The 15,317-nt window shown below is 43.2% G+C and overlaps 1 protein-coding gene across 2 annotated transcripts in view; it reads right to left on the reverse strand.

The window, feature by feature from the left end:
* The window catches only part of DIAPH2 (diaphanous related formin 2), an 840,428-nt gene that overhangs the window by 629,118 nt on the left and 195,993 nt on the right, over nucleotides 1-15,317 (reverse strand). The gene's annotated exons all lie outside the window — the stretch shown is intronic.

The following is a 15,317-nucleotide window of genomic DNA, read 5'->3' on the forward strand; positions in this document are numbered from 1 at the left end:
CCAGTCAAAGATTGAGAGAGGAAGATTTGTTTTTTTTTCACTGAGAAAGAGATGGCCTAGCTTACTTGTCCTTTACTGCTGAGTGTAGACTTACAAATAAAGTTTAATTTATGCATCAAAATACATAATCTTGACAATGGTTATCAGCTCTTAGTCCTGTATCTACTTCTAAGTTAAAAAGACGCAGGAAAAATATGGCATTTCATAGAGAAGGACGAAAGTATCTAACCCTGACTTCACTTCTTCATTAAATCAAATTATTTACTTATGGTGCATTAATAGTGTTAGAACTCAAAGTTCAAGATATTTTTTCATTTGTACTGTGAAAATTCTTCAAATACTAGTGAAAGTAGCATTGAAGTTAAGTAAGACTTCTTATATTTTATGTGACGGTCTAGTTGAGATGCATGTTAAGGTAGAAAGAACATTACTATTAGAAAGCTTAGCTTTTCATTCAAACAAACAGAATTCATAAGTCCTTCGCTTTTCACTCTTTTTCTGAAAGAGCTCCAGTATAGTTTTATCTCTAATTAACCAGACAAAGAACTTAAAAAAGCTAACAAAGTGGAACTTTATTTACTCAGATTGTGTCTAGACAAGTAAAAGAAACAATGCAATATGAAATAGGGCTGCGCAAAACAGCACCATTTAGTTTCAGCTTCCATTTCGCTGTTTCGATAAGACGGTGTTTTGTTTAGAGTTTTGTTTCATTTCGAAAGCATTGCTGTTTTGTTTCATCAAAACTGTTTCACTGCTTCAACGCTGTTTTGATGTTTTGCCCATAGACTATAATGGGGAAGCACAAAACTGTCTATAACTTTGACATTTCTTTTCTGATTCAGATAAAATGTGCAGGGCTGGTAGCCACTTCTAAGGCCAGGAAGCCTGCTGAGTTTCAAAGAGATAAGTGCAGGGGTGTCCAGGAAACTGCACCTGAAGCTGCTGACAAGCAAAACTCGTGCCACGTGTGTGTGTGTTAAGGCACAACACGGTGAAACTGCAGGCATGGTAGCCCCTGCTGAGGCCATGAAGACTGCCAAGTTTCAAGGAGATAGGTACAGAGGTTTCTGGGAAACTGCACCTCAGACTGTTCAGAGCAAAACTTGTGTCACATGAAGACACATAGAAAGCTCAATTCAACCAATGGTTTTTATGCTGTTTTTCCATCTCCCTCCCCCATGATCAATGCCAAAAAAACCCCAAAAAATCAGATTGGACACCTCACAGTGGACAAAACCATAACCTTGACCGCTACAGGGAAAGAAAGCAGTTCACCGACTGCTTCAGGGAAAGAATGAACAATGAAATAATCAGCAACACACGCCATCATAACAACCTCTCTCTACCAGAGAAAAAGGCCATAGAATCTCTAAGATCTAACCACAAAACAGTAATAAAACCAGCAGATAAAGGAGGAGCCATAGTCACCCTAAACCATGAAGACTACATAAAGGAAGCCAACAGACAGCTCTCTGACACCACCTACTACAAAGAACTATAAGAAGATCCTACTCCCCTTTTCACCAAGAAACTCAATACTACCATCAAATCATTTCCATCAAGACTACAAGAAAAACTACAGACCTTGATCCCCACACTACCTAACCCTAGGCCTTTTTACATGCTCCCTAAAATCCACAAACAAGGGAACCCTGGCAGACCTATCATATCCAACCATGGGACCCTAACTGAGGAAATATCAGGCTTTGTTGAATCCATCCTAAAACCGCTCGTCACCCACAGATCAAGTTTTGTACAAAACACTACAGACTTTCGACGGAAACTTAAAAACATAGACCACCCTCCCAACAACACCCTCCTAGCCACCACGGACGTTACCAGCCTATATACCAACATCCCACACCAGGATGGCATCCAAGCCTGCCTTACATATCTACAGGAACAAAATTACAACTCAGAATACAGACCCAAAGATATTACTGAGCTTATACACTTCATCCTCACACACAACAATTTCACTTTTAATAATCAACACTTCCTCCAGATGATGGGAACAGCTATGGGCACTAAAATGGCCCCACAGTATGCCAACCTTTTTATAAGACACCTGGAAGAAGACTTCCTCAAGAACTGCACCATCAAACCCTTGTTATACTTAAGATATATCGATGACATCTTCATCATTTGGACTGAAAACCTACAATCTCCGATTGAGTTCCATCAAATTCAACAATCATCATCCCTCCATCCAACTTGCTCTAGAATACTCTAGCACCAGCATCTCCTTTTTAGACACGATGATCAGTATCCAGAATGATAAAATACAGACCACATTATACAAGAAACCGACAGACCAACATGCATATCTGGACAGAACCAGCAATCACCCTAAACACACCAAAAAAGTTGGGATATACAGCCAAGCCCTCAGATACCACCAAATTTGCACTGAAGAGAACACACGGGATTGCCACCTCACCAGTCTTAAAAAGGCTTTTGTCCAACAAGGACACTCCTCCAGAGGGATAAACTGTACATTTGAAAGAGCAAACCGGATACCACATGAAGAACTGCTGCAGTACAGAAGAAAACCCCCCACAAATCGCACGCTGCTGGTTATGTCATATCACCCCTCTCTCAAACCCGTACGTAAAATCCTCAAACAATTGCAACCCATACTAGAAAGAGACCCTGTTCTTAAAAAGATCTTCCCAGAGCCACCCATCCTAGCCTTCAAACAAGCACTGAACCTCGCTAACCTCATCACCAGAAGCAAACTTCCTCAAGCCCAGAATACACCAAATGGATCCAGACCATGCCATGACAAGTAATGCAAAACCTGCCAACACATCTCCACCACCCCCACAATTACTACACCTAACAACAGAGCCATCAGCATTCCCGGATCTTTCAGCTGCACCTCTAGAAATGTAATATACCTCATCCAATGCACCAAATGCCCCAACAGAAAATATGTAGGAGAGACCAAACAACAACTGCGCACCAGAATGAATGCAAACCGGGAAATCTATCAAAGACAGGAATACCCAATTACCTGTGGGGGCACATTTCTCACCAGAAAACCACTCTCTCTCCAATCTCTCAGTCCTGATCCTCAAAGGAAACTTACAAAACACTTCCCAGAGACGAGCCTATGAACTCCACTTCATCAGCCTCCTGGACACTAAAAATCATGGAAGAAATATAGACATTGGGGATTTATGACACATTATAACCTGCCTGACATCTGACTCCCCAGGTATCTCTCCACTATTCATCCCCTTTCTCTCCCCCTCCCCACCCCCAGCCTCTCTCTCACCCATTGACTCCTCAATCTACATTTTCACTGGCTACCTGTCTTGTATGCATACCAGCCCAGCCGGTGGCTTCTTTACTTTTCATTCCATCCAGGAAGAGCACACACCAACTGCAGAAACGTCCTTAGCCTGATGAAGGGTTTTTGAACCCGAAAGCTTGCTTAATAATTGTTTCCCAACTACTTAAGTCGGTCTAATAAAAGATATCAGATTCACCCAAAGAACCTTGTCTACTAACTTTGTCACTTATTCCTGGTTTTATCACACCATAAATTGAATGAACATGTGGCCAGGTGTAACAGTGAACCTGGCCTGTTACTAGAGAGCGGCATGGCCCTTTTAAGGGCAGAGTCTTTATAATATGAGCAGGCAGCAGAGCAGGGGTTAAAGCACAGCTCTGTAGCTAGGTGGAAGACAAGGAGGCAGGAAGAAAGAAGCTCTGCAGGGCTGGGAACAAGACAGAGCAAGAGCTCTGTTAAGCAGGCAAATGGCCTTCATTTTTATATTAAGACCAATGGCTTGGGACTACAGCAGGGGCAGGAAATTATTTTGGGCAGAGGGCCGCTAACCCAGTTTTGGCAAGCTGTTGAGGGCCGCATGGGTAGCCCTGCCCCTTGACAGGTGCCCTGCCCCCCGGTCACCATCTTGGAACCAAAGTCCCAATGTCTTGGGACCAATGTCCCAGGGCCAGCACCAGTGAGACCCAAAGCGGGGCACAGGCTGGCAGGGGTCCATGGAACTGGGCTAGGATGCACCAGCAGGGAGAAGGGGGAGCTGGCGTGGCTCCATAGAGCCCCTGCCGGCTAGGACCCCACACTCCTGCCACCCTGCTCTGGGCCCCGCTGGCATTGGCCCCAGGACACCTGTGCGGGTCCCGTGCTCCCGCTGGCTCCCCGCCCACTCACTCCCAGTGCCCCCTAGCCCCACGGTACAGGTAGGGGGGAGAGCACAGACCCGGCCCCCTGCTCACCAGCAGGGAAGAAGCTGGTGGTGAGCACAGGGAAAAGCGGCCCCTCGTCTGCCCCATGGCTGGTGTTCCCTGCTGCAGCCACTCTCAGCACACTCAGGGCTGTCTGGAGCAGGCACAGGCAGCCCCACACAGGCTGCAAGTGGCTGGAGCACCGGCCACGGGACGAGCGAGGGGCCTCTTTTCCCCATGCTCAGCACCAGCTTGTAACCTGGCCCTGCTGCCAGCCTGGGCCCTGCGCCGGCTCCAGGCTCGCCCGTTGGGGCTGCACACAGCAGCAGCAGCTGCAGCCCCCCCACTTCCCACACCAGGCAGTGTTGGCTGCTGCTGCCCACTCTGAGCTCAGATGCTGGGCAGCACAGAGGCAGCGGTGGCAAATACTGCCCAGCGTGGCAAGAAGGGGGGGCTGCCCCCCACAGCTGCTGCCGCCACACGCAGCCCCGACAGGTGAGCTGGTGCAGGGCCCAGGCTAGCAGTGTGGCTGGGTTACAAGGTGGTGCTGAGCATGGGGGGGGGGAAAAGCAGCCCCCTCCCTGCCCCGTAGCCAGCGCTCCATGCTATACCTGCTCTGGACAGCCCCACGTGGGCTGCAAGCAGCTGCATCAGGGAGCACCGGCCACAGGGCACGCAAGGGGCTGCTTTTTCCTGTGCCAGGAAGGAGCAGGGAAGGAGCCCGGAGAAAAGCTGAGTGGTGGGGAGGGGGGAAAGCATCTCTTCCCCCACAGTGTGGCCAGCGCTCCCTGCTGCAGCCACTCGCAGCCCATGTGGAGCTGTTGAGATCAGGCACAGGCAGCCCCACACGAGTTCCAAATGGCTGCAGCACAGGGAGCTTCCCCGCCCCCGTGCTCAGCTTTTCCCCAGGCCACTTTTCCCCGGGCTCCTTTGCTGTCTGGGGTCCCCCCCTGCCCTCCCCCCCTTGCCTGAGGTTCTAGCACAGGGCAGCCACTTGGTCCCAGGCCAGAAGCCCCTTCTGGGGCTTCCAGCTGGGGGGCAGGGCTGGGCTGGCCCTGCTGTTGTGGGAGCCTGCTGGGCTTCCCCTAGGTCCTACTGCCATTGGTTCCTGTCATTTTTTACAGGAACCAAGGGCAGATAAATATAAATTTTCTAAATTTTTAAGGGCCACGTGGGCTGGAGAGAATGGCCCCACGGGCCGGATCTGGCCTGCGGGCCGTATTTTGCCCTGCCCCTGATGTAAGCAAACCCACAGTCTCCACTTTGTGTTTCTCCACCTTTCGGATAACTCAAACACACCGAGACACACACAACTTAAGAGGTGGTTTCTTCAGAAAATTATTTGGGGAAAACTTCCCTGAGATGATAATGAACTTCAACAACTAGAAGTACCACTGATTGAGGAACTAATTAAGCAGATCAAGGATAGCAAAATCTTTAGAGAGACAAAGGCCAGAGGCTGCTAGGCTGATTAAAAGAGTCAAAGCAACAACTTGGTTTTCTTCATCATAAAAAATTCCAACCCTTACATGATGGGACAAGGTAGATCTCCCCTCACCATGCTGAGCTTGATGTACCTATATTATGTGAACTTTCCTGAGTACTTTACTAACATTTTTCCTATCTTAAATAGATCATGTTTCAAAACAGTTATATTACAAACAGCATAACTTCCCACATATCCCTTTAAGAAATAATAGTAAAGTTATTCAGCCTCTAGGAAGGGAATAGAAAGCAGAAGTTGTTTCTGGAAATTAATTCTCAAGTTGAGATTCTAGTCAAATAGGACAGAGAGGTATTCTTCCTTATAAATGTATCCTGATAGGGACTGCAACAGGCAAACGCAGGTAAGAAACTGAAGAACCAAGGAGAGAACCTGAGCTGGCAGGTGAGAATTAGGCTGGTCAAATCAAAATACTTAGTTGCATGAGTACTTTCATCTGTCACGATACTTGAAAAAAAAGTACAGACCTTACTTATTCATTGAGAATACCTGCTCAAGTGTGGTGGCCAGAACCAGAGGGGTTACTATCATGAGCAATAAATATATGCTCTTGGAGACATCCAGGCACTTGTTTAGCAGTTAAGATTAGCTAATGCAAAGCTTACAAGTTTGCAGCCTGCAAGTGGAATTTGTCTGTCACAATTTAACCAAAGTGTTGAATCTAACTGTTTGCACTGATCATGGGCCCCAACAATAAGCAAACTACAAGATTAGCTGATCTAACAGGGTTTTTAAAGGTCAGCCATAACAAGATCTGACCACCTAAAATAATTAGCACATTCCTAGGAATCCAAGGAATAAAAAAGCAAGAGTTCAGCTTGGGCAGAGTAATGTTAATTTCAAACCTCAAAGTAATGTGGTGTAATTTGCTTACTGGGTAAACCCAAGTTCAGGCGGTAACCTTTCATGATAATTTCTAACACCTTTTGATCTCATAAGGTAACAGCTATAGGGCAAGATTGTGAGTGGCTCTAAAGCCAACAGATCAGCACAAGATAAGGCATAAAGGAACGTGCATGTCAAGTGACCAGTTAGAAGGACAGGACAGAAGGACCATCGCTGTACCAAGCCTGGACCCTGGACTCCCAGTGTGAGCAAGGACCGGATCCTGACCAAGGAACCTTCCCAGTGACCCCTCGGACAGCGTTGATCAGGGACACCTGACTTCGCTGGAACAACTTGGCGTGCACCTGGCATAGAGAGACTGCCAATAAGTTGCCAGCCCCATGTGGGAACTCTTTGTCATTCTATCTGTTGTTATCATTCACTATTAGCTCTTTATTACTGTACTATCTGTCTGTCGCATTAACCTTTCTGTTAACTTTTGTATGCTAAGCAATAAGTAAATTTGCCTTTACTTCACTCCCGACTCGCCTCCTTGATCCCGAACCCAGCAGCCTAACGGCTGATACACTCATAGCGCCTAGCTGGCCTGTGACACTCAAGGCAAAATATCAGTCAAAAAATGATTACAACATCAAGATACATTAGGTAAAGATTAAGGAATCTTAAGGAAGACAAAAACATTCAAAAAAGGCTGTAGGAGATAAAGAATCCTTAAACATAAGATTTTCTATAGAAAGTCGTTCTATAAATTACAGACCTTTGCCTTAAGAACAATAAGCACACCTATATAAATAAGCAGAGTGTTAACACCGCCTTAAAAAGACTATAAATCTGCATGATTCAGAGCAGAAACTGATCTCAAAACATGACTTCTACCCATAATGCAATTCTACCAATTAAGCAAGTTCAACTTTTGAAACACTCGAGTTTCCACTTTTCTTTTTCTTATGCAGCAGCAATCAAGTTCTCAGTTTTCTATAATACCTCATCAAGGACTAACTTCACTTCTGTTCTGCATTAGCAGTAGGAATTGTTTTAATTACTGCTTTTATTTGATGTTGTTGAAATAAAGCATGACAATATAGCTGCCTAGACTGAAAGACATTTTAGTGCTTTGCCCCCTTCAGACCTCAGCAATAGTCTTAATTTTAGACACATTTAAATATTACCAAGATATTTTCATGAATCATCCAGCAGAAAGAACACCTTATGCTTACATTTTTCTAATTAGCAAAAAACAACAACTAGAAGACAAAAACTCCAACATTTCACTTTTAAATTTACAATGAAAAGTATTTCCCTTTACCAAGACCCAGTCTACTGTATTTTAAATCAGTTATTTTTATATTAACTATAAATCTAATTAGAATAAACACAATGTAAGGGCAGGTCCAGAGGCCTAATGGAAAGCACAGCACATTAAGGAATAGAGTGCAAGTAACTCAACTTCATCCTGCTTCCTCGAATGAGAGCCTTACACAGTTAATAAGCTCCTGAGAGGATCTGAACATGTTGCATCACTCTAACTTTATTTATATGCCCCTGGAATTAATGACTAAAAGACATGTGGGCAAACCAGCTCTTTGTAAATAAAGAAACTAAATAAAGCCTATGAAAGTAGTCACCTCAAAGCAAAAGCTAAAGAAATTGTAAAGTGTAAAATAAGAGAAACCTGAAACAAATCTCCCTACAGTAAAGAGGAGAAATTAAATGAGATCATTACACAACTTTTTATTTTACCACAGAAATATGATTTAAAGACATAAGGAGAACAAAATGTCAACTGTATTTCAAGTTAACAACTCAGATTTTTAAAAAGTCATTTAAGGAATGCTCAAATATTTACTTACATATAAAAGTGATTTACTAATTAATTTTATTTAATTTTCATTTTTGTTTGACAGATTTTAGGGTTTTAAATGATAGGGCAAAATAATGGTCACAGTAATTTATTTAAGTTCACAAGCCATATATTTCTACACAGAGGTTCTTACATACTATATAGCCCCTCTAACCCACTGAACTATTTTTATTCCTTCAAGTTAATGGAATTAGCCATGTAACTCAAAATATATAAAATCTAAATGAATGATCTTATTATTCATATTATTTCTATTACTTGGGACTCCTTTCTGGAGTGCTGTTAAACAACTTCCCAGATTTCCACTGAAGTGAAAATTAAGATTATGTATTCAAGGAATTAACTGTGAATAGGAGTAGTTTTGTTCCCACCCCCGATAGCAGTGGATACATGATTTGCAAGAAGCCTGATTTTGAAACTCCCTCTCCCTCCCTCACACACACACACATACACTTCTTGAAGATATCTTTCCATTACATTTCATTGGCCCCAGCAAAGCGGTATTTGAAAGGTGGGTTGAATATATGTTTTAGCTCACTAACATCAATGTGGTCAATGATTAGACTAATGTATTTCATTTTGCTGATACTTCTGTGACCTGAATTTCAAGAGATGTGACCCCTGCTTATAATAAGCAGCAGTTACTATGTGTTAGGATCTATAGAAGTAGATATAAGTTTGCCATAGCAATGTGGATCAATAGAAGAGTTACTTACCAGTAACTGGACTTTAAGGTATACTCCAATCCACAAAAGCAAGTATTCTTATATATGGGTGGATTTCAAACGAAACTGAAGGAATAAAGGATAGGACACCCCACCAAAGTTTTTTCTGTCCACTTTAGAGTTTTGAGAGGTTAACCTTGTCAAGGTTCTCAGTACAATAAACGTAATTCAGGCAACATTTTCCAAGTTCTTGGGTACCTTTCAAGCTCAAGGATCAGGCTCCTCAGAGCAAGGAAATGCTTCCTAAATTTCCTGAATGGCTTTCCCAGTACTGTGCCTTGACACACTATGAAACATTTTAACATTGTGAAAACCAATGATTCAACCAGGGTCAAAATTGATTTTTGGTAATTTACCAGGATATCCAATAACTAGAAGAGATCTGTGGTCATTCCAAGACTGGCCAATACATGATCTGCTGGAGGATTTTTCATAAGCCATTAGTCCAGGGAAGGGAAGACTGCAAACCCCAATTTCCTGGAGTATGCAGCTTCCACCATGGCTCTCAAGAAGAGAAAGACACAATACTGCTAATGGTCCCAGGCTACAAAGAAACAAACTGTCCATTTGAAAGATAGATGGCAATGTGGAAAATAGCAGTTCTCAGGCTGAGAGATGCTAGTCAGTACCCTTGCCCAAAGATGGAATAATAGCGGCTAGTATGTCTCTCTCTCGTGGTCTGTAGAACACTTTTCCTCTCAGTTGCAATGGAACACATTGTACTGAACCCAAAGAAAACAGCAATGTCCCCTCCTAATGAAAAAGGAGCATAGTCCAAGATGGGACAGAAAGAGTGGCCAGCTATGACACACCCAAATGCAGCTAAAACCCTCTGCCCTACAATAATTCTCTTCCAAACCAAGGGAAAAAAAAACAGTCAAGCAGTCATAAAAGAGAGGGAAGAAGGGCTGAGAGCATCTCCTGAATATATTATCCAAGCCCCTACTTCTCTAAGTGGTCACATTGGGTGGGTGGGTGGGTCTGGAACAGCAGTGCCTATGCATTCTCTGCCTTTTTTTTTTTTGTTGTTGGAGACTCAAACCAGTGAGCAGTGGATAAGATGCAGGTGCTGGGAAGGATAGATCCAAAGTAGAACTCAAGGCTGGGATGGGAGGAGAACAAAATGACCAAGTAGATACCAAATAGCTTTTAAGACCTTCAATGAATGGGCAGTCTTCTGTTGTAGAAGGAAGAACAGTTGAAGCCCTCAAGAAGGAGTTCTCCCACTGCTGTCTGAATTTCCTTTGGGAGCCCAGAACCCCTCTCAGGATTACAGCAGCAGCCAGGGCACACCATGCTACTATCTAAGGTAGCTCACAGGACAGTTTTGGACATAAGCCTTTCAACTTATATGCATGAAAGAAAGGACTCTCCGAAACTGGAAGACAGCAAAGCAAGACAGAAGATTACAATGTGAAGTCGCATGGCAAGAGATCCTAAAAATAGGATCTCTTGTCATAGAGATCTAGTCCAACTCCTCCTCTCTTGGGGCCAACCTGGTATCTCACTATGTGGGCTACTGCCACTGCAAATAGGAAAGGAGATAGAGTAAGTAAAGGAATTCCATGCATTTTTAAGAAAAATTACAAACTCTAGCACAGGTAAGAAATTCCTGTTTGGGTTAGTCCAGATAGGTATGGACACTGTGGTGCCAAATACAGTGGCTTCCTGTGAAGTCCTAGAAAATTGGAATGGCAGGACTAGATCAAGGTCATTTTCAGTGGTGGAACGAGAAGCAGAGCATGCCACATTGAAGTGTGGTGCAAAAGGACCTGAAGGCAAGACAGAGGCCGGTGCTGCCTGGGGGCCTAGGGTTCCTTATGTGCTCTGCTCAGCCCAGGCCATCTGTACTTGGGCCAGATCTGAACTTCCCAGCACTTAAGTGTTGCAGTTGGGGCTGGGGTTACCTGGGTACAGGGGTGGGTTGGCTAGTTCTGGTCTGCCCTGAGTAGCCCCCGAACCACTGAAAAATTCAGGAGCAGAACATGCCCCCCAAGTACTTAACCACTGGGCTTTTCCAGCCTGAAGTACTTGGGGTGGGGGGGGGGGAGGAGAGGGGGATCATGTTCTGCTCCCTGTTTGGCTAAGAGCAGAGACGCATGCTCTCCCTGGCCCTGTAGGATACAAAGGGAGCAGAGCACACTGGGATTCTGGAGAACTGCTCTGTAACTTCTTTTGAAGCCCTGCCTATACAGACATTCGATCTCCTGAGAAAGTCTCCTGGGAGTCACTTCACTTGGGTTGTTCCCAAGTTATTTTTCTACCAGAGTAGCCACTTTTACTCTGGGAGAAAAATTGTGAACTTCTGTACACTAATGGTTTCTCCTGAGAGAGCAAGAACGCTCCCTAGAGAAACTAAATGTCTGTCTATAGTTTCTGTAGGCACTCTCTTGAGATGGATCTCCCTGAGGTCTGGAGAAGATAGATGAGGATGTCAGCCCGGAACCCCTGTTATCCTCCTCCAGATATTTACACAACTGGGAGGCCTCAGAACATGTCAGAGCAGTACTGGCTTTCCTCGAGGGGGTGCATTCCTCGATCAGCATGAATGGCCACAGCAAGCAGAGAGCTCTATATGAAGATGTTGAAGAGGAATTCCTTTTTAACCTAGTTCTAGAGCAGCAAAATTGGTGCTAAGCAACACAGCAAATGCAAGGATGATAGGTGTTGTGAAGATGTGGTGCACGCATGCACAAGCAAGTCAAGGAAAGATCCAAGGGAATTATCAAGTAGGAGCATGCACAGCTTTCCCTCATGCTCATTCCTTCTCCTCAGCTTAAAATAACCAAATGTTACATTTATCAGATGCATGGTATTCCCTGAATAGGGACTCCTATGGGACTCCAAGGCAGAAAAAAGGGACAGCTATAAAAACCTGGTGATTTGAGCTAAGGCATTATGAAGAAAGTGTACGGTCTTCACCCAAGTCACAGAAAGGAATAAAGCAAGTTCAGGGTTTTGTATAAGATCACCCAGGAGGAGAATACTCTGCCTCTTGCAATGCAAAATGTCAGTGCCATTAAGAATAGCAGAGAACAGAAATGAGGGGGTGCAATTAGCATGAAGCACCTCAAAACAATTTTAAGAACCTCCAAAATGTGTTTTTTGGGTGGAGGGAAAAAAAGATAAAGTAACAACAAAAGAACAGGGAAGAATTGTAGCCAATTGACAGGCAGGACTCAAGTGATGGGTTTCTCTGACTCAGAAAGGCAATTGAAAAGAAGTGAGAGAAGGGGTGTGCTCTGTCTTTTATCTTCTCTGTGGTGGTAATGGGTGGTGATATTAATAAAGTACAAAAGTCACCAGATTGATTTAAAATATCCTTCAAATAGCCTTCAACCCCAACTGTTGGTTCTGACAATTGTGCAGAATCGGCTATACTGTTAAATTTTCTTTGGGGCTGAAGCACTGGATGCACTGACTGAAAGCATGACACTAAGCAGAAAGAGATTCACACATTTGTCTACACCTAGCAAATATAGATGCTTCCACAAATTATATCCCCTTATTATACAATGAACAGTGCTGGCTTCAACTTGAAAAACTCAATCTGCAGGGTTACTTTTACTGCACACAAGATAACCCAGAAGTGATTCAGACCATCCATGTATCTGTTTCAGTTAACGCTTACATTGCCACCTGCTAATAAATTCAAGTCTCATAACTACCAACTAGTCTGTGCTCATTTTTCCCCAAAAGCGTATTTATCCTCCAGCTGAACACTTTTCCCTAGCTTTATTTCAAGCTAAGCAATAGCCATTCCATGAACTAATTATGATTGTTCTGCAATACAGAGGGAGCTGTAATTTTAAGAGCGTCATTATGATGCATTAGCCAACATTTCAAACACACCCACACTATTTTATGCATATATGTTAGGCATTGTTAGACCTAACTAGCTTGCTAAAAGTATTCAAATACTGTTTTCTAAGTTCACAGAAAGGGTAGGCCTAAATAAAAAGGTTTACACATAACTACTCTTTTTCTGGTTCAATCATTCCTCACAAACAATTTAAAATAAATTTGTTATGCAAAGGGTTTCATGTATAGTAATAAACAATTTCTTCTTGTATATATTCCAGAATCATAGACCAAAATGGAAAAGGTTCCCCTCAGTCTAAACATTGTATATGTGCAATTTAAAATTGAAATGTTTTGTATTATGCATTCTATTGTGTTTATAGTGTACATAAAACCCAAAAAGCTTCACAACTTTCACCAACTACAAGTCTGCAAGTCTTCTGCCCTAACAAACAACTGTATGCTGTTCAGGTACTAAAAAACAAAATGCAGTAATTACTAATTTAGAAATTGGTGTCTAAATCATAGATGTGATCTGAATAACTTAACCTTATTTATGCTAAGCTTCTAATAAGGAACACATTGCTGCGTAGTATTCTCACTTTTACAAGATGTGTGCTAAACTTTACAACTGCCAGAAGGTAGGTAAATAAGAGAAGTGGCCCATCTCCCACAGTAATAGATTAGTGAAAAAATCTGTTTAAGGCCATTTTGACTAACTGTTAACAAGCAACACAAAAAGATTATACGGTATCCAAGTGATTCTTTCACAATGCATGGCACATATATAAAAACAAACTTAAAAACAGAATAAAAAATGTTGATTTCCACTATATGCCTTTGAAAAACTGCACAAATAATTTAATGTCATTATAAATTAATACCTTTTAAATAGGTATTTGTGATCATATAAGTTTGTATGTTATTTGTTAAAAGCATTTGCCTCAGGATTTTTTTTCATATTTTGTTACAGACTATTTCAGAATATTTCAAGATACAAAGCTTTTAAGAAATGAATGGATAATTATCTAAAACTACTTTTGGAGACAAAACGTTAAAAGCTGAGAAGGAACACAGTGGAAGCATCTTCAGAAGACAGAGTTGAAGTTAAAATCCTAGACCAGTCATTCTCAACCAGGGTGCTGGGCATCCTGTGGTGCCTGCAGCCAGACCTTTTGAAGGGTGCAATGGGGTGTAAGGAGATAAGCGAGGTGGTATGAAGAGGTATGCAGATAAACTAAACGAATAGGCCCAGGCTCAGGCTTATCCTTCCCTGGACAACCCCATCTCCACTGCCAGCATCTCTGCAAGGAAGTAAGCACTGTAATCTTTAACTTTGTTTGTGAAATTGGAGTGCCACTGAATTCATAAAAGTTGTAGAAAGGTGCCTCAAGTCCAAAAAAGTTGAGAACCACTGCCCTAGGCTCTCTACAACAGCAATACAGAACCCCTAGTATATGCTTCCTATAGGTTGCCCTGTAAGTCTGTTGCCTAGCCTATAGGTTGCCCTGACATAGGCCATGCCACAGTGCCACAGAGCTGAAATGCTGAAGGCTTCTCCCACCATGGAATCCCCAAATTCTTCATATTACTGTGCACAGAAGTTCCAAAGTACATCACACTCATAGAATTTGTCAATACAAACATACTTTAGCCATATATTTGTTTTTTTAAGTCAGTTATACTATCACTTAAGTGCCAGGATGGTGCAACGTATTGGGCTTAGGATTCCGTTGATTCTCTTGCAGCAACTGATGAAACCAAAAACAGCTTGCGCAAAACAATGAGAAGGTATTTGTGAACTTATCAGCATTTGGAAGGAAACTATAGTTCAGAATCAATGAAGAGTGCAAACACTACAACTGAACCATTCCCAAATTCCATTGGCAACTGGTTCACAATTTTGTGAAGTTCTGTGCCTCCAACACCAGGGTAAGCACCCAGCCAAGCATGCCCTGCAGTGGGCAAGTGGGTGTGGGAGTAGGGGTGGGGAAAGGTTGCTTCCACCTATACTTAGGGGATCCAACTGGGTGGGTGACCAGTGACTGGGAGTATTTTCACTTTTCTGCTTTCCCTGATTTCCTAAATGAGTTCAATAAACTCCAACAGACAGCAATTCAGAACAGAAGTCTGCTGCAGCGTGGTTGCAAGACTTGGGGAAGAAGGGGAGGGAGTGGTTAAACTCACACTTCACTTCCCAGAAGCTCCTCCCTGCCTCCCTGTGTACCAAGATTTGGCCCTGGGTGGCCTCAAGCCACACCCTCCCATCCCTGAACACTGGGACTGTGCCTTGAGACCCAGCGCCACCTCCAAGCTCTAGGATCAGGCACTAAATCCCCCACCACCAAACTTCCATACCCATAGAGAGCCCTGTGAGCTGGAT

The sequence above is a fragment of the Alligator mississippiensis genome, chromosome 8 (genome assembly GCF_030867095.1).
Source record: "Alligator mississippiensis isolate rAllMis1 chromosome 8, rAllMis1, whole genome shotgun sequence".
NCBI classification, from domain to species: domain Eukaryota; kingdom Metazoa; phylum Chordata; order Crocodylia; family Alligatoridae; genus Alligator; species Alligator mississippiensis.